Raw genomic sequence first — 25,840 nt, 5'->3', positions numbered from 1 at the left:
GCCGGAAAAAAGAATTGGGTGGAATTGTATAAAACTTAGTTTATGCAACTTTCTTACGGGTTTCATTTTTACGGCGTTCACTGTGCAACCAAAATGACGTCACCTGTATTTTTAATTTTTTTTTTTTTATAGAGGCTAGAGAGGATGAAAAATAAAAAAAACCTATATTCACCTGTGCCCGTTGCTCACCAGTCCCAGGCCGCTGCCCAGTCCTGCTGTGCCCTTGTGCTTGTGCGAGCAGAAGTCCCCACTGTACATGACCCAGGACGTCACTCACATACTGTATATCACCTGTGATGCCAAACATCACAAGCTGGCATATAGTCACGATAGGCCTAGGAGCCTTCATAAGGCTCTCACAATTTCACCGCACAGGAGTCATACTGGAAGAAGAAATAGAGGAGGCAGTGGGGGCAACATAGGTAGGCTTATGGGGGCTATCCATGATCAGAGTGGGCTCCGATTGTGGGTGTTATTGGGTCTCCATTGTATAATACAGGAATTGTGCGACCACTGTATTTAAACACCTAAATTCTGCTGTAATAGTACGGTGGATGTTGGGAAAGAGTTAAAGGAGCTCCATGGTCTGCAAAATGGACCAAAATAGAGCATGTCTCAGAGGAAGTCTGCATGTGCTCATTAAAAGAAATGGGTCTTCATGTAGCCCGAGATTATCACAGACCTCACACATCTGCAAAATCCAGATGAGTGAAGAAAGATTTACAATCCCCCAGTAATTGCTAGCTATGAAGTTCATTAGATTAGGCATTTTCTGCCAATTCCATAGCTGGTTTAAAGCCACTGTTAGGCTAGTTTTACATTGTATTTTTTTTTTTTCCAAACAAAGATACATATAGAAATAAATACATTATTGTGGAGAAAAGAACTATGTAAACAAAACCTGAAAGTTATAGTGCTCCCTGACCTATGGTGCCCCTGTGCATCTGTATAGGTTATGGAAATTCTATGTCCAATGCCGGGGCTTGCAAAATGATAACCCCTTCTACTGATCTCCGTCATTTCCAGTTCTGATGGTGCCAGGTCTTTGCTGCTCTTCACTGCTTTGTTTCCAACACACATCATAAACACCTGGAAATGTTGGTCAGCCAATACAGCTGGTGATAGGTCGAGAGCGCATATACTGGCATTTCCTGTGACAAAATAAGTAAAAAGCAACAGAGACCTAGGCAGCATCTGAACGTGTGAGACAAGAATTGGATTACATGTTCATTCTAAGCTGTTTGAAGGAACCATCATGCTCTTGCGAGCACCATGACCCCTTTACTATTTACATCTTACAGTAAATGATTTATAATGACCATGCAATGTAATTTCATCCTGTGGTAACATTGCATGGCTGTAATAAAACAAAAAGCGTATGATGTATGTAGTATGATGTAGTATATTGTATGACTCATATAATGCTCCTCAGAGCCTCCCACAATATAATGAACCAAGAGCCCCCCACACAGTATAATATACTCCCCACAGTGGCACCTGACAGTATAATTTGCTCTCCATAGACCCCTCACATTATATTGATCCACAGTGGCCCCACACAATACAATTTGCTCCACAGAGGACTTCTGGGACTCTGGGATCTCCTCATACCCCAGGTTATAATAAATGAATCCCAGAGGAGCTTAGTAAAAATAACAAACACTTATAGTTGTAGTGTTGTAGTGAGGATGCAGGTCTTCTGGAATAAGTCCACTATGCAATAGTTACTTTTAGTGATCAGAACACTTTATTCCATCATGGCCCCCTGTCTAGCAGCTCCTCCCCCTAAGCTCAGCTCCACCTCCATTACTACCTCACTGTTGATAGGCAGACAAAGAAAAACAAGTAAGCAGAAAGGAACATACAGAACATACCTATAACAACATCACAATAGTCACCTTGTCTCAACTCTCCTAGACATCCTCGCTGCATCTGGTTGCCTCCATCATCCTCGTTGGGCCTCTCTGGCCAGTGACTAACATCAGATGCCCTAGGGGGTCATCACTGGAACCTGTCATGTAACCTCAGGGGCCAAATCATAGGCTTCTACTGTAGTCCCCGATGCACATGACATCAGTCACAGGCCGGCAAAGAGCTCCAAAGAGATTGCTGTGGACTGCCAGAAGCCCAGGAGAGGTGAGTGTAAGTATTATTTTTACTCACTTCCCCTGGACAGATCTCTGTTGGAAAGGGGCCCGATGGCATGTACCTACATCACATAATGCTGGGCCCCTTTCCATTAATGTCACTGTTCACAAGCAGCAGAAATTTAAGCTCATCCCTGCTGCCTGAGATAGCAGAGATAGTGGTCAGGGAACCAGGCTTTCCATGACTGCTATCATGGTACGTCAGGTGTTACACCTTCATAGTAATGCGCCCCCTGCGATCGTGAGCGATTCACCACTGCACATTTTGAAAAAAGCTGTATTTGTTGTTGCAGATTTTACTGCATTTTTTTTAAACCAGATCTTCAAAAGTAACACTTCTGCCTTCTGGTAAACTCAGTCCTCACCTCAGTTCAAAAAATTTAGCTTTTTGGCAACATATGGCCTCAGTCTTAGGGTGCATTCAGACTACGTAACGCCGGGCGTGTATGAGAGCCGTACACGCCGGCATTACGGCAGACTGCCGAACACTTCCCATTCACTTCAATGGGAGCGCTCGTAAACGCCGCTGTTACGAGCGCTCCCATTGAAGTGAATGGGAAGTGTTCGGCAGTCTGCCGTAATGCCGGCGTGTACGGCTCTCATACACGCCCGGCGTTACGTAGTCTGAATGCACCCTTAAGGTGAAACTCATAAAAGCCCTTAGGGCTTATTCACATCACAGTTAAAAATGGCCTTCTGACAGCTGTTTTTGCAATGTTTGTCACGTGGCCGTTTTAAGAACACATTGATTACAATGTGTCTATTCACAGCTGTCAAAAAAGTGAGATGCTCTATCTTATAATTAATAGAAATCAAAGGATCTGTTTTTACCTGATATAAAACTGATTAACGTACGTCTTATGTCCATTAAAAACAGATCAGTGGGTTGAGTCAAAAAAGGAATGCAAATTGGGTGACGCTTGCCATCAAAAACGGAGGGATGGAAAAATGGGTGGGGCAACACGGTGGCTCAGTGTTTAGCACTGCAGCCTTGCAGCGCTGGAGTCCTGGGACAACATCTGCAAGGAGTTTGTATATTTTCCCCATGTCTGATATGAAAAAAAAAGTACATTGTGAGCCCTATATGGGGCTCACAATCTACATTTAAGAGAAAAAAAATGGAAAAATGGAATGGATGCAAAGTGGCCGTTAAAACCGGACATGTGTGTTAGTTTTTAATGGCCCCTAGGTCCGTCAAAAATGTCACAGTCTTCTGCATAAGCCAATCCGGGACAGCACACATATACTGTAAATTTATATAATTTTTAGTAAATGTATTTTTTTATTTGTTGCCTTATTTATTTGAAATTTATATCTATTTTACAAACTTTGCAGTAAGATCACTGGATCACTGGATTTCCATATTGGTTGTTGTACAAATGTTGTCTAGAAGCAAAAACTGAACACAAGTACTAGCATGCTGTTTGCCATGCGTAAACTCAGTGTGAAGGCCCCCCCCCCCCCCCCCCAAAAAAAAAGGCTAAACTTTGTACATTACTTCTTTTGGCCAAAGCATTGCAACGGAGCTGATTCAGAAAACCAAAGGCAGATCTTTAAAAGCCAAAAATGGAATCTATTCAGCACCACAGCTGCATAATTCATGTCAAACATCACTGCCGAACACTCCTGTCAATGCAGCAGATCAGGAACAAATTACATGAAAATTGCAATGACATCATCCGCTAAATATTCATATGTGCACTGCATGTTGCAGCTCACAAACATGTGTTCATTGGGAAGCACCTTGGAGCGGCTGAATTCTCTCTGACATGGATTCAAGAAGGTATTAGAATTATTCCTTAGAGATTCTGGTCCATGTTGAGATAATAGCATCAGATTTATCAGCTACATGTTAATGCTGTCACTCCCAGTCAATGTTTCACCAAATCCCAAAGGTACTTTTCTATATTTAGATCCAAGGGTATTAAAGTGCAACGGCCTGTTTGTTCAGTTTGTACTGTCGTCAAATGATGTTTGCTGTATGTAATGATGTGTTATTCTGTAGGAAGCAGACATTAGAAGGCTACATTCATGAGATGGGAAGAAAGACTGATGAGACTGTCAGTTTTAAGCGTCTGTTTTTCACCAGTGTGTCACACGTTTTTTATTAGATTTCTGGCCGTTTGTCCGTTTATTACTGTCAGTAAACAGATGAACTTCATTTTGAAGAATGTTAAAAACGAATCCATTGACTATTATTTGTCCGTCCGTTTGGGAAAACGGACAAAATAGAATTTTTTTTTTAACACCCATTAAAACAGTTTGTTATAAAAACAGACATATGTATCTCCCCATTGACTCCCAATGTTCGTAAAATAGACGTTAAGAAATCATCCATTTGTCCCCCTGTCTGTTGTGTCTGGTTTTTGTGATTTCAATTTTATCCAAAGACTGTTACCTGATATTTGCTAGTTGTTCAGATGCCTTGTATGCTTGCTCTAATGCGTCAGAGCTCATTTTGACTCCACACCTACTCCCTATCCCCCATCCCACACCATCCTCCCCATTTTTGCATCTGATGTGCCTTTAGTTGATATTTCTAAACACCTTCACAGTTTTGTTCCCCCCCTCCCCGCCCCTCCCTTTCTTTCCCCTCCCTGCCCCCCCTTCCTCCCCTTCTTCTTTTTCTTTGTAAAACATTGCAAAAACTTCAATGAAACTTTTAATGGAAAAAAAAAGAAAACATCCATTTTTCATGTTCGTATGCATGGGCCTAAGGGCGCACATCTTTGTTTTTAGGCTTCATTCCCATATCCGCATCTGCTTGTGAGGCCTGTACTATTCATTGACAGCACCCCACACTGCTCATTTGTGGGTGGTGTGTTGTTTGTGGTTGATCTGCTTTTCATGTCTAATTTTCCATACTTTGTCCATAAAAATCGGATGACACATGGATATCACTCATTTTTTTCACAGACTCATAGACATTCATGGGTGTAATGCATCAGTGAAAAATATGAATGTACTTTTGTTGTTTTTTTGCAGCCCTGTAATGTTGCAGTGTAGTGGTGTTCTTCTTTCTACTCCTACAAAATGCAATGGTTGACAAACCAGCAGTCAGGAGGGCCTGATGATACACATTCCCATTGTCAGTAACATGGACAATACCTACAGTATCAAAATCAAATGGCAAAAATAAAATGTAAAAAAGTAAATTGTATGACAAACATATGTAATGTAATAGGACATGTTTTTTTCTGCTTGATCTTATGGTGCCAGATGAACCATATACACTTTTGGGGTCATTGAAATCAATGGGTCCATGTGTTAGCCATAAAAAAAAAATTTCATATCCCATGGACCAAATCTTACACTTGTGTGCATTATGTATTAGCAAGTGTTGTCTGCTGTCATCATTTATAGATCAGAATCTTAATGACATCACCAATGTTGGCCTCTGACATATTAACTGACATAGTATGAGTGACAGAGAATGAATTACTTTAGTTTCCTGCCAGTACAGGATTGTTCTGTTAACGTCAATTTTATTTCCTTTTATGATGACTGATTCCAGAATTACATCCAAGATATATGGAATGAAACAACCTAGACTTAAATAACCCACATACTCTTATGCAGATGCGGAAAGGAGATGGCGTACAGTAAATAGATGAGGATCAGGCTCAAGTAGCAAGACATCAATGTACATAAACTCTATGCATCTTTATAAAATGTCGGTAACGGCCCCTATTAACTTACCCATCCCTGCTCCTGCTCACTGAAGTCTTCCTCTTCACCCTCCATTCCGTCATCACAACATGATGTGTGGCACACAGGGCCCATTGAATGCTGAAGAGTTAACAGGAGGAGACCACGGGAAGGTGTCGAGATCGGTAAGTGAACGCAGTCAGCTATCCCTGGTGTGACCAATCCAGTTGTTAAAAATACAACCGTATCTCAGAACCGGGGTGAAATGGATGAAGCCACAGGCCTCCTGCTCTTCCCATTCACATTTTGTAGGCCACAGGCATGGGCTAAGGGAAAAGTATCAATACTTAGCCGTCTTCTTTTCAGCCCATCCCTCTTCTTCCTGCTCCAAGTGCACTTCAGTGTTCCCTGAGCTACATACCATGCTAAGCCAAAGAAACTGTACGATAATGGAAACATATTGCGTCTTTTAGGATTTGATTAAAATATTTCTGACTTTATAAAATTTAATACAATAAATTTGCTTTTTCATCCACTTTCCCATTTGAATATATTATAAATGTAAAATAATTATGGAAGCATAGTATTTCATGGGAGCTTGTAATCTCTTCCATTTACAGCATTTACACCTGTCAGGGTATAAAACGTTGTTCTTCTGAATGATTTTGGATTCAACAGAATAATACATTCAGATTGTATGAAGAATTAGCAACAGGTAGAAATCCAGCACAAGAAATCAATTTGCTATGGTAGAATAATAACAATCTGAATATTCTGTTTATGTGTCACAGATTCTAGGGCAATCCAGCATTTTGTTAGAAGAGCTTAAAGGGGTTGCCCAAACCCAAATTGATTTTTCAATCATCCAACACCCAAACTCCGCACAGCCTTGGGGTTCTTGAAGATGTTAGTGGATGGGGGAGCGCATGCACCACTGCTCCTATTCATAATTAAAAGGTGCAGTCCTGCAGTTCTTCGTAACCACACTATACAGTGGATGGGACTACTGTATTGCTCCTATTACTTTCCTACGATAATTATTGTTCTGTACCAAAAAGGCCATTGCACTGAGCTGGATGGCACTGTGACCTCTGTCAGTGTCAATGTGGAGAAAAATCTTTAAGGCTAAGGCCCCACGGCCGTAAACACTGTGATAAAGCGCTGCGGGACGAACCGCTGCGTGATCACATTGCGGTTCTTTCCGCAGCACTTTGAAGAGAAAGTTCACAGAATTTTTCTCTGCGGACTTTCTCCTCCCATTATATCTATGGGATAGCTGCCGGCGTTTCTGTAGATATAATTGACATGCTGCGATTTGCAAAGCAGAACAGCTTTGCAAATCACAGCGTGTCCACACTGTGTTTTTTCCCACAAAGTGGGCATGGGATTTGCATGAATCCCATCCTCTTTGCTTGCACTGTAAAACGCCGCGATTTTCCCCGCAAAATCGTGGCATTTGCGTCCCGTGGGGCCCCGGCCTGCCTCTATTCTTCCCTTCATCCAGACTGTATACAAAGAGAGATGATGTCCTCAGAAGTTCCATAAAGTTTGGGGGTCATGGTGCAGTTCTATAATTCAGTATACTGCCCCATCTTCGCAGATGGCTATACATTCATTTGTACCGGAGGGATAGGTGGGTGGGTATCCACAACTCCTCTAATTTGATTTGCTGTGTTCCTATGTGTTACTCTCTTCTACTCTTCATGTATCTTGCCCCTTGATACCCACTGTATGTTGCACTGCTTATTTTTACTTTTACTTGTATAACTCTGATTTTTAGGCTCTGCTGGACAGTTTGAGGCTAGAGGGCTACAATGTGAGCCTACTATCGACTGAGGGGTTGGTGGTGTGGCATTTTTACCTTTTTTCTTTAGGTATGCTTTTGTTTGTTTGCCTATTTATCTGTACAATATGATACTGGTTTGTGCCTTATTATTATGTCTGATATACACTTTTCAATAAAACAAGTTTAAAAAAAAAAAAAAAAAAATGCTGAGAGAACTGCATTTTTAAAGCGGGTTCAGAGATGGAAACCTCTAATGTATATTGAACGTTAGTGTGAACCTAGCCTTAGATGAGATTCTCAGCTTGAAGTAAAAACTTAAAACTTAACACAGTTGAATGTTATTTATATGCAGCATGTTAGAGATGAGCGAGTACTGTTCGGATCAGCCGATCCGAACAGTACGCTCGCATAGAAATGAATGGACGTAGCCGGCACGCGGGGGGTTAAGCGGCCAGCCGCCGTTAAAGCGGAAGTACCAGGTGTATCCATTCATTTCTATGGAGCTTGCTGTTCGGATCGGCTGATCCGAACAGTACTCGCTCATCTCTAAACTGCATATTAAGTTCAAATTGTATGTAACATCTCTACTTGTTCAGTTCTCTGTGCCACCCTCTGTTCGCATGCTGCGGCGCAAGAGGTGAGTTCACTTTGATTCCTTGCTTAGTGTTTTTCATTGCACTGTGTGAAGACTGCTCTATCTCAGTAATTGGATTTTCACCACACCTATCTCCTGCACCTTGTTTCCCTTTGTTCATGAAATGGTTGATTCTAGTCTTGCCTTTGTGATTGACAGACTGTCTTCCAATCAAGTCTAGGTCTGGTCCTGGAATTTCTATATACAGGAGATCCGCCCACACTGACTGGCTGGCTATTGAGACTCTGTCCTTAGACCTTGTCCTTGCTAAGCTCCTCTTCTGCTACTATTGTATTGCTGACCTCTGACTTCTGGCTTACCCTATTGACTATTCTATTGGATTTTGATTCTGTACTGCATTGCTCGAATGTTAGTGCACCCTTGGCTAGCTTACTTTCCTTTGTTGTTGTTTGTCTTGTCTTCATTCTGTGTTGTCACTTATATAGGAAGGGCCCGTCGACCAGTTTTCACCTATTACTTAGGATAAGACCAGCAAGTAGGTAGGGGCAGTGGTGGGTGGGTTCAGCTTAGGGTTCACTGTTCATTGTGCCCCTCCCCCCAGGGTAGCTACTGGGGAATTGCTCCTTTGCAATTCCCTTACACTGTATTTTTGAATAGTGATATATCAGGGTATAGCTAGTACTTAAATCTTGAGAATCTCAGCTTTCATATGATACCAGAACCATTATTCTAGGTGTTATAAAACCAAAGATAAAACCATTTGATGTGTTTAATTACAACACTGTGCAGCTAATGACAAAAGGGGTCGCAGGCCCTGCAGCTATAACTATGCTGTAATATCTGAGATGAGGCAGACCAATGCACTTCCTAATTGAAGTGCGCCTACCACGGCTCCTAACCTTCTATCCGGCGGCTAGGATAAGGGGAGAGGAGGCCCTGAAAGTCCTAGGGACTGGAGTCACGGGGGTCACACCTAAACAGAAAGCACAGTGTAAATGCAATGCAAAACAAAAGACTAAACAGCATGGAACCAGGGAGGACCACAAGTCCCAGCAAGACACAGAAGAGAAGGCGAGGTCAGACGAGCAAGAGGTCGAGCCAGAAGATATAACAAAGGTACCAAATCAAAAGACAAGGGATAGTCAAAATTACAAACCGGGTAAATAAACCAAGAAAACAGACAGAAGATGAACAGACAGGAATCTGACTGAGCAGAGGACCAGGAAACACAAAGTGAATGGCTGGCAAGGATCCATGCCTGGGTGGGGTTTAAATAGCAGCAGAGAAACACACCTGATGGCTAATGGCATGGAGACTGAGAGCAAGGAAAAGATTAACCCTTAATGACCTAAGCACACCCAATAGAACTCCTAACACGTCTCCCAGGGAGACGCCGCGCAGCAAGGAGACCGCGGCGACTCCGTATCCTGAAAGTACCCCCCCTTTGAGGAGGGGCCTCCGGACCCTCAAGAGGACCCCCTGGCTTAGTAGGGCAAGAACGAAAAAACTTCTCCACCAATCTAGGAGCATGAAGGTCTCTGGCTGCCACCCAAACACGCTCCTCTGGTCCATACCCCTTCCAATGTATGAGGAACTGAAGGGAATTCCGCACTCTGCGTGAATCAATGACCCGTTCCACCTCATACTCTAGTTCCCCCTGAACGATCACAGGTTCGGGTGGGGAACGAGTGACCATTGCCGGAACATACTTTTTGAGTAGGGACTTATGAAAAACTGGGTGAATATGGAGGGACCTAGGAAGTGATAATTTGAATGACACAGGGTTGATTATTTCAGAAATGGGATATGGACCAATAAAACGCGGGGCAAACTTAGAAGATGGAACACGAAGTTGGAGATTTTTTGTGGATAACCAGACCTTGTCACCCACCACAAAGTCAGGTCCAGAGCGGCGCTTTCTGTTGGCAAAATTTACTTGATTAGCCTGGGCTTTTCTCAGTGATGCCAGGCTTTCAGCCCATACAGTACAGAGAGATTTAGCAACGTCCTCTACTGAGGAAAAGGCGAATTCATTGCCTGTTCCTGAGGAGAATCTGGGGTGAAAACCATAGTTAATGTGGAAAGGAGACGACCGAGTCGAGGAGTTGACTTGATTATTTAGTGCAAATTCAGCCATGGGCAAATATTCACTCCATTTATCTTGGCAATCAGACACAAAGCACCTCAAATACTTTTCCAAAGATTGATTCAATCTCTCTGTTTGACCGTTAGTCTCTGGGTGGAAGGCTGAGGAGAAAGAAAGAGAGACTCCCAACCTGTTACAAAAAGCTTTCCAAAACCTGGACACAAACTGTACGCCCCTGTCCGACACCACATTTGAAGGAATACCATGCAGACGTAAACTGTGGCGGATAAACAACCAGGCCAACAATTTAGCTGAAGGCAATTTTTTCAAGGCAATAAAGTGGGACATCTTAGAAAAACGATCTACTACAACCCAAATTACCGATTTCCCTTTAGAGGAAGGGAGATCAGTAATAAAATCCATGGAGATGTGTGACCAGGGTCTATTGGGTAGCGGGAGTGGATGTAAAAGACCCGCTGGAAGTTCATGGGGCACCTTAGATCTGGCACAGGTCTCGCAAGAATGAACAAAATTTTTTACATCCCGTTGCCAAGATGGCCACCAATACGTACGTGATAACAGATTCCCAGTACCAGTAATGCCTGGATGACCTGCCAGAACAGAGGAGTGGATCTCCTCTAAGAGCTCCAAGCGGAGGTGACTAGGGACAAACAATTTACCTGGTGGTAGCGCACTAGGGGCAGCATCCTGAGTGTTGAGAATACGGGTTTCAAGATCCGAGGTCAAAACTGCCACTACCACCCCAGGAGCAAGTATATTTTCAGGTTCCCTATCAGAACTACCACTAAGACCAAAACTTCTAGACAAGGCATCTGCCTTAGTATTCCTTGAGCCGGGACGGTAGGTAATTACAAAGTGGAACCTAGTGAAAAATAGAGCCCACCTGGCTTGACGGGGATTTAACCTTTTTGCCTTGTCTAAATATAATAAGTTTTTGTGGTCAGTTAGTACAGTAATTTTATGTCTGGCCCCCTCCAGGAAGAGTCTCCACTCTTCAAAGGCCCACTTAATCGCCAGAAGCTCTCTATTGCCAATATCATAATTGGCCTCGGTAGTGGAGAACCTCCTGGAAAAGTAGGCGATAGGTTGGAGGTTGGTAAATGGTTCAGTGCCCTGAGACAGGACGGCTCCTACACCTACTTCTGAAGCGTCAACCTCTACAATAAAGGGCAATTCAGGATCAGGATGGACCAGGACTGGGGCAGAAGTAAAGAGTTGTTTTAAGGTGGCGAACGCTACCTCCGTCTCTGGTATCCAGGAGGCAGGATCCGCCCCCTTTTTGGTCAAATCGGTGAGAGGTTTAACAATAGAAGAAAAATTTCGGATAAATTTTCGGTAATAGTTGGCGAAACCTAGAAACCTTTGAACTTCTTTTAAGGTAGTAGGTTTCTCCCATCCAAGTACTGCAGATACCTTTCTGGGATCCATACCCATGGTACCAGGAGTAAGGATGTATCCCAAAAAACCTATCTCCTGGACTCCAAATTGACACTTGGATAACTTAGCACAGAGGTGGTTTTGACGTAGCCTAAGAAGAACCTCTTTTACATGTTGCTGATGTGACTCCCAGTCCGGTGAGAATATGAGGATGTCATCTAAATAAATTACTAGATATCTACCCAACAGATCCCTAAAAATGTCATTCACAAAACGTTGAAATACCGCCGGAGCATTGCTCAAACTAAAAGGCATAACTAGGTATTCAAAATGACCTTCAGGGGTATTAAATGCGGTTTTCCACTCATCCCCATCTCTTATACGAATCAAGTTGTAAGCTCCGCAGAGGTCAATTTTAGAAAACCATCGAGCCCCCACCACCTGGTTAAAAAGATCCGGGATGAGTGGCAGAGGATATTGGTCTTTGACCGTAATCTTATTTAACTCCCTGTAGTCAATACAAGGTCGGAGGCCACCATCTTTTTTTAACGAAGAAAAACCCCGCCCCCACAGGAGAAACTGAAGGTTGGATATGTCCTTTAGATAGGCTCTCTTTAATGTACTGGCGCATGGACTTGCGCTCTGGAGCTGAAAGGTTAAAAATGCGACCCTTGGGTAGTTTAGCTCCAGGAACCAAATCAATTGCGCAGTCATAAGGTCGATGTGGAGGCAAGGCCTCCACATTGAGCTCGTCAAAGACGTCTTTGAACTCAGTAATAAATTCCGGAATTTTGATATCATTTTTGATAGTACAAATAGTATTAATATGAGAAGTACAGGAATCTCCCCATCTAACCAACTCCGAAGTTTCCCAATTAAACACTGGATTATGTAGTAAACGCAACCAGGGTAAACCAAGAATAATGTCTGCAGCAAGTTTTTTCATACAAAAAATGACACTTTTTCAACATGTAAACTGCCGACAACAAACTGCACTTTAGCAGTACGGGCTAAGATTTTCCCTTCAGACAAAGGGGTTAGATCTGCTCCGGATACCTGAAATGGGTATTTCAAGGGAATTAATTCAATTCCTAGAGCTTGCGCCACCACTTCATGGATGAAGTTCATGGCGGCACCTGAATCCACCATCGCCTGACATGCAAAAGTTTTATTACCATTAACAAGAATAGCAGGGAGTAAACATTTCTCAATATTATTAGGAGGTACCTGTGTGCCTGAGTGACCCTCCCGGCAATCACTCAGGCATTGGCGTTTTCCCAGCGGTGGTTTAGGTCTGGTTGGACAGTTTCTCAGGATATGTCCAGGTTTGCCGCAATACAGACACAGAGCGTTTTCTAGGTGATACTTTCTCCTGGAGGCGGTTGTGGACCCCAATATCATCGGTTCTTCTTCAGGTATAGGACTAGAGGTAGGGACAGTAGAAGGAGGTATAGGTTCCGAAAGGACAGACCAGGATTTAGCTGAGGACCCAGGTTTGCTTAATTTCTCTCTACGCCTTTCCCTAAGCCTCATATCAATAGAAATAGCCAAGGACATAAAGTCTCCTAGATTTTCAGGGACTGGATGACTTACTAGAGCATCTTTTACAGAATCAGATAAGCCTTGTCTAAAAAGGGTTAACAAAGGTCTGTCTGTCCACCCTGACTGAGAGCTCCACTGACGAAACTCCGTAGAATAGTCTTTGGCAGTTCTAACTCCCTGCTGAATAGACAACAGATGGGACTCGGCCAAGGCAACTCTATTAGGGTCATCATAAATCTGACCTAATGTTTGAAAAAACTTATTTAATGAATTCCATTCAGGAGCTCCAGCAGGTAGAGCCAAGGCCCAGTCTTGTGGTGACCCTCTTAGAAGGGACACCACCAGCGCCACCTGCTCTGCTTCAGAAGAAAGGAAATTAAAACGAAAAAATAAACGGCAAGATTCCCGAAATGTTCGGAATCTGTCTGGTTTACCGTCAAAACGGTCAGGCAAGAGCATTTTAGGATCCTGACGGGTATTCAATATGGGAAAAACTGGTGATTGAATAGAAGAACCTGCAGCGGCTGATGCTGGATCAGGCAAAGCATCCAGACGCTGCGAGACTTGGTTAATTAACCCAGCCATGCCCTGCACCTGCCTTGACAGTTCATCCAGACGGTCAGTTACGGAGTGTTCGGCATCCATACTAAACCGCCGGGAGGCCTGTCTAGGGTAAGGGCCAGCCATTATGTAAGGATTGGAGTCAGGGTCAGGCAGTGCAAAGTGACACAGCTGGAAAGCAACACTGTGCAGCTAATGACAAAAGGGGTCGCAGGCCCTGCAGCTATAACTATGCTGTAATATCTGAGATGAGGCAGACCAATGCACTTCCTAATTGAAGTGCGCCTACCACGGCTCCTTACGCTTCTATCCCGACGGCTAGGATAAGGGAAGAGGAGGCCCTGAAAGTCCTAGGGACTGGAGTCTCGGGGGTCACACCTAAACAGAAAGCACAGTGTCAATGCAATGCAAAACAAAAGACTAAACAGCATGGAACCAGGGAGGACCACAAGTCCCAGCAAGACACAGAAGAGAAGGCGAGGTCAGACGAGCAAGAGGTGAAGCCAGGAGATATAACAAAGGTACCAAATCAAAAGACAAGGGATAGTCAAAATTACAAGCCGGGTAAATAAACCAAGAAAACAGACAGAAGATGAACAGACAGGAATCTGACTGAGCAGAGGACCAGGAAACACAAAGTGAATGGCTGGCAAGGATCCATGCCTGGGTGGGGATTAAATAGTAGCAGAGAACACACCTGATGGCTAATGGCATGGAGACTGAAGGCAAGGAAAAGATTAACCCTTAATGACCTAAGCACACCCAATAGAACTCCTAACACGTCTCCCGGGGAGACGCCGCGCAGCAAGGAGACCGCGGCGACTCCGTATCCTGACAGGTATAGCTTTCAGTTTATCTTTTTAAATGCAACCTTGTTCATGGGGGTCCCTAGATTTTATAACGCAGTGACAAATGATGTTTTACGTTTTACTTGGTTCATAAAGGTTGAGTACTCTCAACTATGATAACTACCTAAAATGCATTCTTTGTAGCAAAGATAAGTCTGCATTGGAGGAGTTTGACCACAAGTGATTTTATAGAGGAAGGGGCTACATTGCCTTTTACCCTGCTTATTACTAGAAATCTAGGACACTGTACTGGGAAAATCTTCACTGAGTTGAATGGCTGATGATTTTTAATGCTGTGTCTTCCAGTGCTGATAACCTGAGCAGGGCAGCTTTGGCACACTAGTTTTGGTGGAGATCCAAACAAATAGACGCCATGGATCTAACCTACTTACAGTTATCACTGTGGTCATTTTCTGTGGATTTCTCCTTTAAGCTCCATTTTATTTGAAGGTGCCATAACAGTATTTTGGGTGATCCTCTAAGTGAGAGCACAATTGTCTCCTGAGGCAGTGTCTTTTCTGCTTAAGTAATTCAGTTTAAGTTCTACATTTACGTATCAGGCAGATGATTCTATTAATAAATGTTTTGCTTGCCCCATGACCTATCCAGATAGTGTTAATAAAACAGATGAAATTCAGAACAGGATATTCAGTTATTAAATCAATTCATGTAATACTGATTCTAACTATAAATCCACAGAGAATTATATGCTCATACATTGGAATTAGGAATTCATCCCTTATTATACCCTATAAGACTCAGGCTTGCATTGTGTTATGACAGTGTTGAAATGATCATTTTAATAACATAGTCTGTTCAACATCTACAAAAATCACAGCCCAGGCGCAGCGCTAGTGCAAGCCCTTTGTACTGTACGAGTGCCTTGGGGAGATAAATGCAGATAAATAAATAGAATATTGCTTTCTCTCCAGAGGGGCTTACAAAGTGGCTTCATAATCAGCTGAAATCTTGTTAATGTGTGGGGGCAGTAATGCCATTAAAAGCTCATTTTGCAGACACTGTGACATTTACACTGATACATGCTTAGGTGTGTTTTAACCCTTTATGACATTTTGTAATTTCAATTCATTTTGCTTTGTTCCCCATAGACTTATATATTTACTTACTTAAAAGATTTTAAGTCATAGTGTATTTCTTGATATATGGCTGAATCCGGGGCAGAATAAGCTCTATACACAAGGTACACAAGGCAGAAGATCCACTTATGGTCTCGCTATCCCACACAAAGCTCTTAGGGCCCCTTCACACGGAGTAAACGCGCCGCGCATTGTGGCGTGTTTACGGCGCGTGTACGCCGCGTTTTTTTACAAACTTAACTGAACTTGAATTGTTTTGTGAAGAGGAATGGTCCAAAATACCTTCATCCAGGATCCAGGAACTTATTAAAAGCTACAGGAAGCGACTAGAGGCAAAAGGATGATCTACTAAATATTAATGTCACTTTTCTGTTGAGGTGCCCATACTTTTGCACCGGTCAAATTTTGGTTTAATGCATATTGCACATTTTCTGTTAGTACAATAAACCTCATTTCAGTCCTGAAATATTACTGTGTCCATCAGTTATTAGATATATCAAACTGAAATGGCTGCTGCAAACACCAAAATATTTAGATCTAAAAATGATTAAGATTAATAGGGGTGCCCAAACTTTTTCATAGGACTGTATATGTTGGCCTGTATAAATAAATGGTACATAAATGTAAATGGGTGTAGGTTATACTCTTCTTCAGTTTGGCAAGCTTAGGTGGGTGACTGTGGATGGCCATGACAGGTTAACAACTCACTGTACACGCAAATGCCGCATTTCGCCCGTGGCAGAAACACCATGTATAAAAAAAAAAGGTGTTTTACATTCACAGAAAAATGGTTGGGATTCTAGCAAATCCCATGCTCACTTTGCGGTAAAATACGTGGTGTGGACACACAACAATTTACAAAACCATTGTGGTTTTGGAAATCGCAGCATATCAATTATATCTATGGAATCACTGGCAGTTTCCTTATTGATATAATTGAAAGAAACGCAGAGGATACCTACATTGTGGGAAGAACTAGGATGCGTTGCCGCCACAGCTTTTCCCGTATTGCTTTTTTGCTGCTGGACACCAATTGGGCTTAGCCTTAGTCAGTTTTGTAAATCTGCCCCTTCCATTAGTTGAGATCTGGTTGTGAAATGATTGAGAATATTAAGAATACAGTTAAGAACCATGTTCATGAAGTAGAAGAAAATTGCATGTAGTGGTAATTCCATTATGTAGCTTTGTTTACAGCAGCTGATGCCCAATAATGTCTTTTTCATTGGATCAGCCATTTAATCTGTTTAATCCAAGTATAAACCAATCAATGTAATTATTTTCTCATATTCTAACCAGGACTTGCACAATATTCATACAGCTGAATTTGAAACTGAATTCAGGCAGATTCCAAGGAGTATGTTCACAAGGAGGAATTTGGTGCTGATTTTGAGGCAGATTCTGCCCCAAATCTGACCTGAAATGTATTTCCCATTCAATTCTCTAGGACGCAGACGTTAATTTTTGCCTGATTTCTTCAGCTAGCAGAAAATATGTGTAATGGTTGATCTTCAGATAAATGGGAGGCAGAAAAAATCTGCCAGTCTTGTGCGGAATTTGAAAATTCAGTGGTAGATACTATGGCAGAATTTTTTCATGCAAAAAATTAATTTTAATACTTTTGAACAATAAAACCTTTTGAGGCCAGAGGCACCATGTAGTGAAAATACCTTGATTTGTCTGTGGAGTTTTACAGTACCTGCAAAGTGGATAGGATTCTAGCTAATTCCATCCACACATTGCAGAAAAATACTGGCAGCAGAAATTATGCGATTTCAAAAAATTATGTGTTTTTGTAAATCACACCATATCAATTATACCTACGGAAATGCTGGCATTTTCCATATAGGTACAATAGGGACAGAAAGTCCAGAGGAGAAAACTTTATGAACTTTCTGTAAAAAGTGCTGCAGAAAAAAATGTGATGCATTTCCGCTTCTGCATTTCCCGCAGTGTTTTTTTTTCGCTGTTTCTGGATTTTCTTAGTCTATTATATACATTCGGATAATGCTTGCGATTTTGCAGCCAAAATTAACATGCTGTATTTTTCTTTAAATTCCATTCGCTATACTGTGACTCTACTTCTCAGCGGGGTAGCCACTGTGTAGCAATTTCAAAGCAGGTATCCCACTGAGAATATACATCATGCGGCCTTAGCCTAAAGCTGTAATATTTTTTATAATACAAAAAAGTGCTGATCTTTGTGATTTAACAATATACTCATTGGGGCACTTTATTAAGCAACTTTATTATTTATTATTGCACCTTTTTGAGACCTTTTTCTGCCCTACACTTCAGTTATAAGGCATTTGTGCCTTTTTTCCAGATGTTATTTTGCTCTCATCACTTTTGGTTTTTGTAAAAAAAAATGGGGTGTGGCTTTAATTAAGATCCTTTTCAGAATTTTTTTCTGTGGACTTTCTGCCTCTATTAGGGCTCATTCCCACGATGTAACGTGGCGCTCATTCTGACACGTAAACACGTGTCAGAGTCAGCGCTTCAAAACAGAATCCCATTGACTTCAATGGGTTCCGTCTTTCGCACGCTACACATTTAAATCAATGGGAGGCTTTTTAACCCATTGATTTCACTGTGTTACGTGCGTTAAAGGGAACCCATTGAAGCCAATGGGATTCTGTTTTGAAACGCTGACTCTGACACATGTTTACGTGTCAGAACGAGCCCTTATAACTATATTATACATTTCTGAATGTTTTGGAATATGCAGCTTTTCTGCAGCAGATTCTTTTATGCAATGTGGCACCTTGCAACAAAATGGTACTGCGGGAAAAACTGCAGCAGCAAAACATCACGGTTCTTCCCGCAGTGCTTCAGACAGAAAGTTTGCAGAGGCGGGGATGAAGATGAAGACACACCCTGAATGCCCGCCCAGGGTGCATGTTCGGTAAGTAGAGCACATTATTTTTTAGGTTATTTTTTTTAAATGGGGGGGGGGGTAGTTTAATATAACTTTAGCGGTGCCTGAATAGCCTTTTAAAGGCTATTCATGCATATGTGGGGCTCTAGCAGCATGATTTTGCTGATAGAGCCCCTTTAAGTCTTAGTGTACCGGGAAGAATCAATGCTGTTTTGAAGGCAAATGGTCACACAAAATATTGATCTGATTTAGGTTTCTCTTTTGTTCATTCACTTTACCTTATGATAATTGAAAAAAAAAATTAACACTTCTATTTTTAAAAGCATTATTCCTACCCCTGCCTAAAACTTTTCTTTTTTCTTTTCTCATTACTGTAATGTAATTTCAATATTAGAACAAAATATACATTTATTGGGGTAAACTGTTATTGGAGAAAATGAGACACAGTTGGACACGAAGGCACACTGTTCCATACGTTACCCTGTGTCACATTTGCCCACAGATGTTACAGCTGGGCTTGTCTGTTATGCACACTGACTTGTAGATTCTGTCACTGGATCAGATGTTCCTCAACAGGAAGAGTGAAGCTGTAATGGCGGTAAAGATGGCTAGAAGGTTGCAAGAGTGTAGGGACTAAGGACATTGTAAAAAAGGGGAGAATAGTGTAGATAATGACAGCGGGATAAGCAGCAGTCAGAACAGTTAATAAGAAAATGCAGAATAGGGATAAAGTAAAACAAGTACACTGCATGTATACTACTCCCAGGAGCCTCAACAACAAGATTGAGGAATAAGACACAATAATGTTGGAAGAAGGATATGATGGGGATAAGCGAGACATGGCTGGATAACAGTCTGAAAAAATCCTGCTTAAAGCATGTGCTTCAAGATGACATCTATGAGGAAAATGAACATGTGAAAAGGGTGAAAATAAGGGGAAGGACAAGTAAAGAAAAAATTCTAATAGGGGTCTATTATAAGTCTTCAAGTATAGTAGAGGAAGAGGATCAGGTATTAATAGAACAAATAGAGGGGTCAGCTAAAAATAATGAGGTAATTATTATGGAGGACTTCAAGTACCCCAATATAAATTGTGAAACAGAAACCTGCAGGTCCATCAAAGGTTATAGGTTTTTGGCAATAATTAAAGATAATTACTTTTCTAAACTAGTGCAGGACACAACACAAGAGGAGGCACTTTTAGACCTAATTTTAACCACCTGACAGAATATCAAAAGTCGAGTTTGAAATACTGATCACAATATAATACATTATGAAGTATCCAGGAAAAAGACGTTTAGCAGAGAGGGTACAAAAACATTAAACTTCAAGAAGGTCAATTTTCATCACCTAAGGGATGACCTTAGGGCTAAAAATTGGGAAAGTGTCCTTAAAAACAAAAGTACACAGGCTATTTCTAAAAGCATCTTAAAGGGGCTCTATCAATGGGAAAAGTCATTTTTAACTAATCACATCCTTGCATAGCCTTTAGAAAGGCTATTCCACACCTACCTTTAGTATGTAGATTGCCTCAGTAGTTTCTGAATAAGTCTGTTTTTATTCATATGCTAATTAGACTGGTGCACGATACATGCTTCTTTGCTGTTGTTTCCTATGGGAGTATACAACACAGGGTGCTGCTGATGACTCAGCTTCCTATTTGCACACACACACTTACCGGTAGGAGAGAATAACAGGGACCAGTGCTGCTGGTAACTTCCTGTGCTGGCTGAAAGCTCATTAGCATATGAATAAACACGGACTTATTCAGAAACCACTGAGGCAATCTACATACTAAAGGTAGGTGTGGAATAGACTTTCTAAAGGCTATGCAAAGGTGTGATTAGTTAAAAATTACTTGTCCTTTAAATACGTCATGCGAAAGATATATACTGTATGGGAATAAATGTATTAGGAACAATTGAAAACCATAGTGGTTAAATAAAAATGTGAGGGGTGTGATAAATGATAAAAAGTTCAAATTATTAAAACAAAAAAGAAGTGAAGAAGAGTTAAACCCCCAAATATTCTTCAATGACATAGATAACAAGAAACTTAAAACTAAAACTGTGGGCCCTCTCAAGAATAATATGGGAGTAATAGCAGAGAAGGATGAGGAAAAGACTAATCTTTTAAATGCCTTCTTCTCTACTGCTTTTACACAGGAAATTGCAATAACTGGGGACATGACTAGAGAGAAAGTAAATTGGACATTAAATCTTACCTTCTTACCCAGGAAGCGCAGAGCCATCTTAAAAACAGTAAAGTAGACAAAGGTTATATATTTTGGACAAAGTAAAATGTTTGATTATGTACTTAAATGGGTTGTCCAATCTAAATTTGACAACCCCTTTAACTTTTAAATCAGTCAGGGGCAATGAAAAAACAAAACAAAACATACTTACCTGTCCCCGATGCTCGATGTCCTCCCGATGCAGTCCAGTTCTTCTGCTGAACGGGTCTCTTCCAGAGTTCCACTGAAGCCGCTGATTGGCCTCAGCGGTCACGTTATTATAATACTTGGGGGTCTGTTCAGACCTCAGAGTATAATGCTCGGAGGCCCAGGGGAGGTGAAAAACATAAGAATCAGTGTTACTCACCTATCCAGGGTTCCAGTGCAACTCCCTGCTGTCTTCAGCGATCTTCAATGATGTCACAGACATCATGTGATCATGCCAACATTGGTTGTTTTTTTGCTACGGTGCACATGAGTTACTCTGAAAGGGGCCCGCTGAAGATCTGTTGTCCATTACCCACACAATCCTGAAGCTGGCCCTGGCCTTGCCAACATCCACCGTACTATTATGGTACTGCAGAGACCCTATGGCAATGTCCTCAATTAGAATCCATTTGGATCTCTGGTATTATCCATTTCAAATGTGACTGGGCATCTATTTACCAGTGACGCATGCACGCCATTCACTTTGAGAGGAACGTCACCCCAGGAACAAGATATGTGTGTGTCAATCTGTTCCCTTGTCACCCATGAACCTTTTGAAGTCTCCCAGGATTGTCATTAGAGATGGGTGAAACTCTTAAAATTCGTTTCATGTTTGGATAAATCAATTCTTCGACTTGTGTCAGTATGCACTTGCTCAAATAGAACTGAATGTGTAATTATTCTACACTAAGGTCTCTTAAGTCTCCAGAGTATAATATATCAAGGTCCAGGGGAAGTGTAAAAAATAACAAACATTTATACTCACCTTCTCTCACCTCTTCTTTAAGTTTAACATAATAAAATACTGATACTCACCTCTCTAAGCTCCCCTGATGCTCTGTTCTCCTGGACTGTTCAGGGAGTTGCAGGCTCGATGTTAGTGACGTCATGCCTGTAGCTCCCGGGGCTGGAACACACAGGGATGTGCTACAAACAGAGTAGTGAACTCCTACTTTACCATTGTATTTAACTCATCAGTGTTCTGAGAACGGAGATAAGATGATACTCCGACATACCTCCCACAACCTGGACCAGGGAACAGGACCCACAATCTGGTACTGTCCCGACAAATCCAGGATGGTTGGAAGGTATGATGTAAGGAAAATTTTTACAGCTGTTTTAATTTTTTTTTTTTTTTATAGAGCGCACAATGTACATTTCTTCCCTATCAGTATGTCTTTGGAGTATGGGAGGAAATCCTCACAAACACAGGGAGAACATACAAACTCCTTGCAGATGTTGTTCCTGGCAGGATTTGAACCCAGGACTCCAGTGCTAACCACTGAGCCACTGTGTTGCGCTGTAGCTGTTTTAATTTCTGTGTGCTAACCTAACACTATTGTTAGCTGTAGGCAGTATGTTATATCACTCATAGCTGTATATGGGGATATCCTTCAGTGCACTTATACCAGTTGTCTCTGGGATGACTCATCATATAAGACATGTCAAAAATAGAAATTTTTGGAGCATGACCATGGCATAGATTTCAATTTCTGGTGTACGGCCTGCCATTAAGAAGTGTAAATCTTTTTGGTGCATTTCACTCTGACATGGCTATTAATACTGACATACTATACAATAAATCCACTGTGTGATATCCTGCATCATATGAATAAAGCAGCTGGGTTATTTGGAGGTTTTTTTTTTAATTGAAAAAATTCCTCAACTTTTTGCATAATGGGGAGCTTTGCTACATTTTTCTATGCGGTCCTATGATATTGGATGATATATGTGTACACCCCTGTTTGTGTAATACTCATCTGCAAGACAGGGCTAACTGAAGATGGACTTATAGACTTCTATTAGCCAATGTCAAATAAATTGTTTAGGACAACAATTTGCACTTAAATTCCAGGTAGCTCATGAGAGTTGAGATACGAGACAGCAACTAACCAACCGCCACCATTATTATTACTAATATTACTTGGGTTAAATAACTACATGCTTTTAATGTTTTGCAGCCAAATAAATGTTGCTTTAGAAATATTGTATGCTGTTCCTCTTCCTTATCACCAGAGGGTGATGTTTCATTTGAAAAGACTATGTATAAGTAGCTCATATATACAATGGTGACAGATACTGTCCAGGCAAAACTAATATCAAATTAATTTATCAATATTTTAATGCTCAGTTTGAGTTGTCGACATGTGAATGTCATGTGAAACAGTGCCTGGTTATTCTGCGAAGACCCAATGGGATCACATGTATGATCTGTTTCTAAGATATTCTTCATTATGCGTACCTTCCGTAGAATCTAGAGTACAGTTCTTTAAACTTCTTACTTCTTTGATATATTTTATCATCCTTCTTAATCCCATATAGAATAATGCACAAGTTATTGTTCCATTATCTAATTAAACAGTGTTAAAGGGCTCCCCAGTCTTTGACCTGGGGCCCCACATTGCAAAAATAACGTGATTTTGCCAAGGCGGAAAATTCTGCAGACTTGCTGTGAAAAGCCCTGCTGATAACAAAACATGATGCACTTCCGAATTGCTTTTCAGCTGCGGCTCGCTACGTGGAGCCTTAGCCTTAACCCAAACACAGGTTTTCCATACTGCTGGGTTCTCCAGGGATCATCTATAGTCGGCAAGTTGTTATTTCTGCCACTACTGGGCAAATGAAGTATTACACAATTTCTATTTAACGGAATGGGTTGTTTATGGAAAACCTTTTCAGGCTCAAGGAACCCCTGAAAACAAAGTTTTCTCCGGAATTCCCAACCAATTAAATTTTTACTAAAAGACAAGAAACGCTGATTCCCTGTCGTCCTCAACAGCGGCACAATGTGGGGTATTTCTGCCCCTGTGTGCTGGTAGGACAGGCGGATATTTAATTAGCCAATCAAATGCGTGGCAGGCCCTATAAGAGGGCACAAGAACCTCCCCTCTGCGTGTTTTTTTCTGTCCTGTGTGGACAGAGGACAGGTGGGAGGACTTGTGTCCTCTTAGAGAAGCTCAGCAGGATCACTCACCTCCTGAGCGGTTGTTTTCTTCTTGTCACCTTCTGTGCCCTGCGGGGAGAAGGTGCTTGTTAGCCATGTGTGGCTACCCCCCTCTATCCCCCCTGCCCCCCCTCTCCTCCGCTTCCCCTGCTCCTTGTGACTTACCTGACATTTTGGTGAGAGTCCGGGGACTCCGCATGCCGCCTCTGGTGGCCGCGCGGACTGCCGGCGGGTGGAACCACACTGTTGTGTATCCTGTTCCCCGCCGGCCGCTGTAAGCGCGCACTTCCGGTTTCGCCGGAAGTATCATAGCGCCATGGCAACGGCCTGGCGCTGGCGGCCGCTCACTCAGGGAAGATTCAGGCCTTATTAAAGGCCGGAAAAGACGGGGAGATGTGGGGGTAAGTGCCCGTGTTAAGGGCCTCTTGGTGGGGGGGAATGTATATCTTTGCAGACCCCTGATTACAGGGTTAGTTGTCTGGGCAGGTTGCCTCACCTGCTTTGATTGTGGCTCCGCCCACTTCCAGCCGGCCAGAATTAAGAGGCTGGCTGGCCTGGTGTCAGAGACCTTCCTGCAGTATCTGCTGAAGGCGTGCGATTGTGGTGTTCATTGATCTTGAACTCTTTTCCAGTTTGCAAACTTTATTGGGAACCGGCTGTGATGGCCGAGTGGTTAAGGTTTTGGACTCGAAATCCAATGGGGTCTCCCCGCACAGGTTCAGATCCTGTTCACAGCGCCAGCCCGGCTAGCTCAGTCGGTAGAGCATGAGACTCTTAATCTCAAGGTCGTGGGTTTGAGTTGCATGTTGGGCGCCAAGTCACCTCTCTGTCCGGTCTACAGGACCTGGTAAGATTTACCCTTTTTTTAAAAGCTGGTATGATGTCATGGTGACAGTGTTGCATGGTCTATTATCTCTCTCTGTAGGATATGTCATCCTCTACTACCCCTCCTGGGGATGGTAGGAGGAAATCCTCTTCCAAGAGGAAACATCTTTCCTGCTTCGATTGCGACACACCGCTCCCTGATGGTAGGTAGCGGCTTGAAAGGTTGTGCCCTGCGGGGTACTACTGGTCCTATAACTTGCCTATTTTCAGGCTATGAGTGGGCCCGTTGTCGCGGGTGCAGAGGTCCTCCACCTGTGGAGCCCTCTCCCAGAGATATGATGGCATGGGTCAAGGAGATGGTGAGTTTGAGCATCGCTTGGGTAAATAGTTTTTCCCTTGCTTGTACTCTCCTTTTTGTTTTGCAGGATGATTCCCTCAAAGGGATCCATTGCACCTTGTCTCAGCTCACCAGGAGACCATGCTCTGAGCTCCGTTCCTCGTCTCTCCCCCCCCCCCTTGTAACACCTGCGGGTGGCAGAGGATGATTCCTCCGAGGACGACTCAGTTATTCCAGCAGAACTGCGTTCCATTATGAACAAACGGGCAGGCTGCTGAAGTCCATCCGGTCTACAGTGGGCCGAGATGTTGACGGGGAAGCCTCCACGTCTGCCTCTGGGGGATATATTGCCTTCCATGCGGACGCCACGCTGACCGACCTTATGGTGCAGCAGTGGAAACAGCCAGAGAAAGGACATTTGCTTTCCAGGATCTTCAAGTGGGATTCCTGGGGGCCTCCCCCGAAGGTGGATTTGGCCGTAGCAAAGCTGTCCCGCAGAACCCTGGTGCCCTTGGAAGATGGTTCAAATCTTCAGGACCCTCTGGATCGTAGGGCGGACTCCGTTCTGAAGAAGGTCTACTCAGCTTCCTCCGCGCAAGCCTCTGTGGCCATAGCCTCCTCTATGGTTGGTGACTTTTTCCGCAACCGCTTAGCCGCCTTGGAGCGGGATATAGACTTGGGCGTAGACAGAGATGAGATTCTGGCCTCTAT

The 25,840-nt window shown here is 42.6% G+C and overlaps 1 protein-coding gene and 1 non-coding gene across 2 annotated transcripts in view; both read left to right on the top strand.

The window, feature by feature from the left end:
- The window catches only part of YJEFN3 (YjeF N-terminal domain containing 3), a 132,658-nt gene that overhangs the window by 46,254 nt on the left and 60,564 nt on the right, over positions 1-25,840 (top strand). The gene's annotated exons all lie outside the window — the stretch shown is intronic.
- On the top strand, positions 24,623-24,704 carry TRNAS-CGA (transfer RNA serine (anticodon CGA)). Its single transcript has one exon. It is a non-coding gene; the product is annotated as a tRNA-Ser (tRNA).

Source organism: Leptodactylus fuscus, chromosome 1 (genome assembly GCF_031893055.1).
Source record: "Leptodactylus fuscus isolate aLepFus1 chromosome 1, aLepFus1.hap2, whole genome shotgun sequence".
In the NCBI taxonomy this organism is placed as follows: Eukaryota; Metazoa; Chordata; class Amphibia; order Anura; family Leptodactylidae; genus Leptodactylus; species Leptodactylus fuscus.
This window is presented reverse-complemented; position numbering and strand designations above follow the sequence as displayed.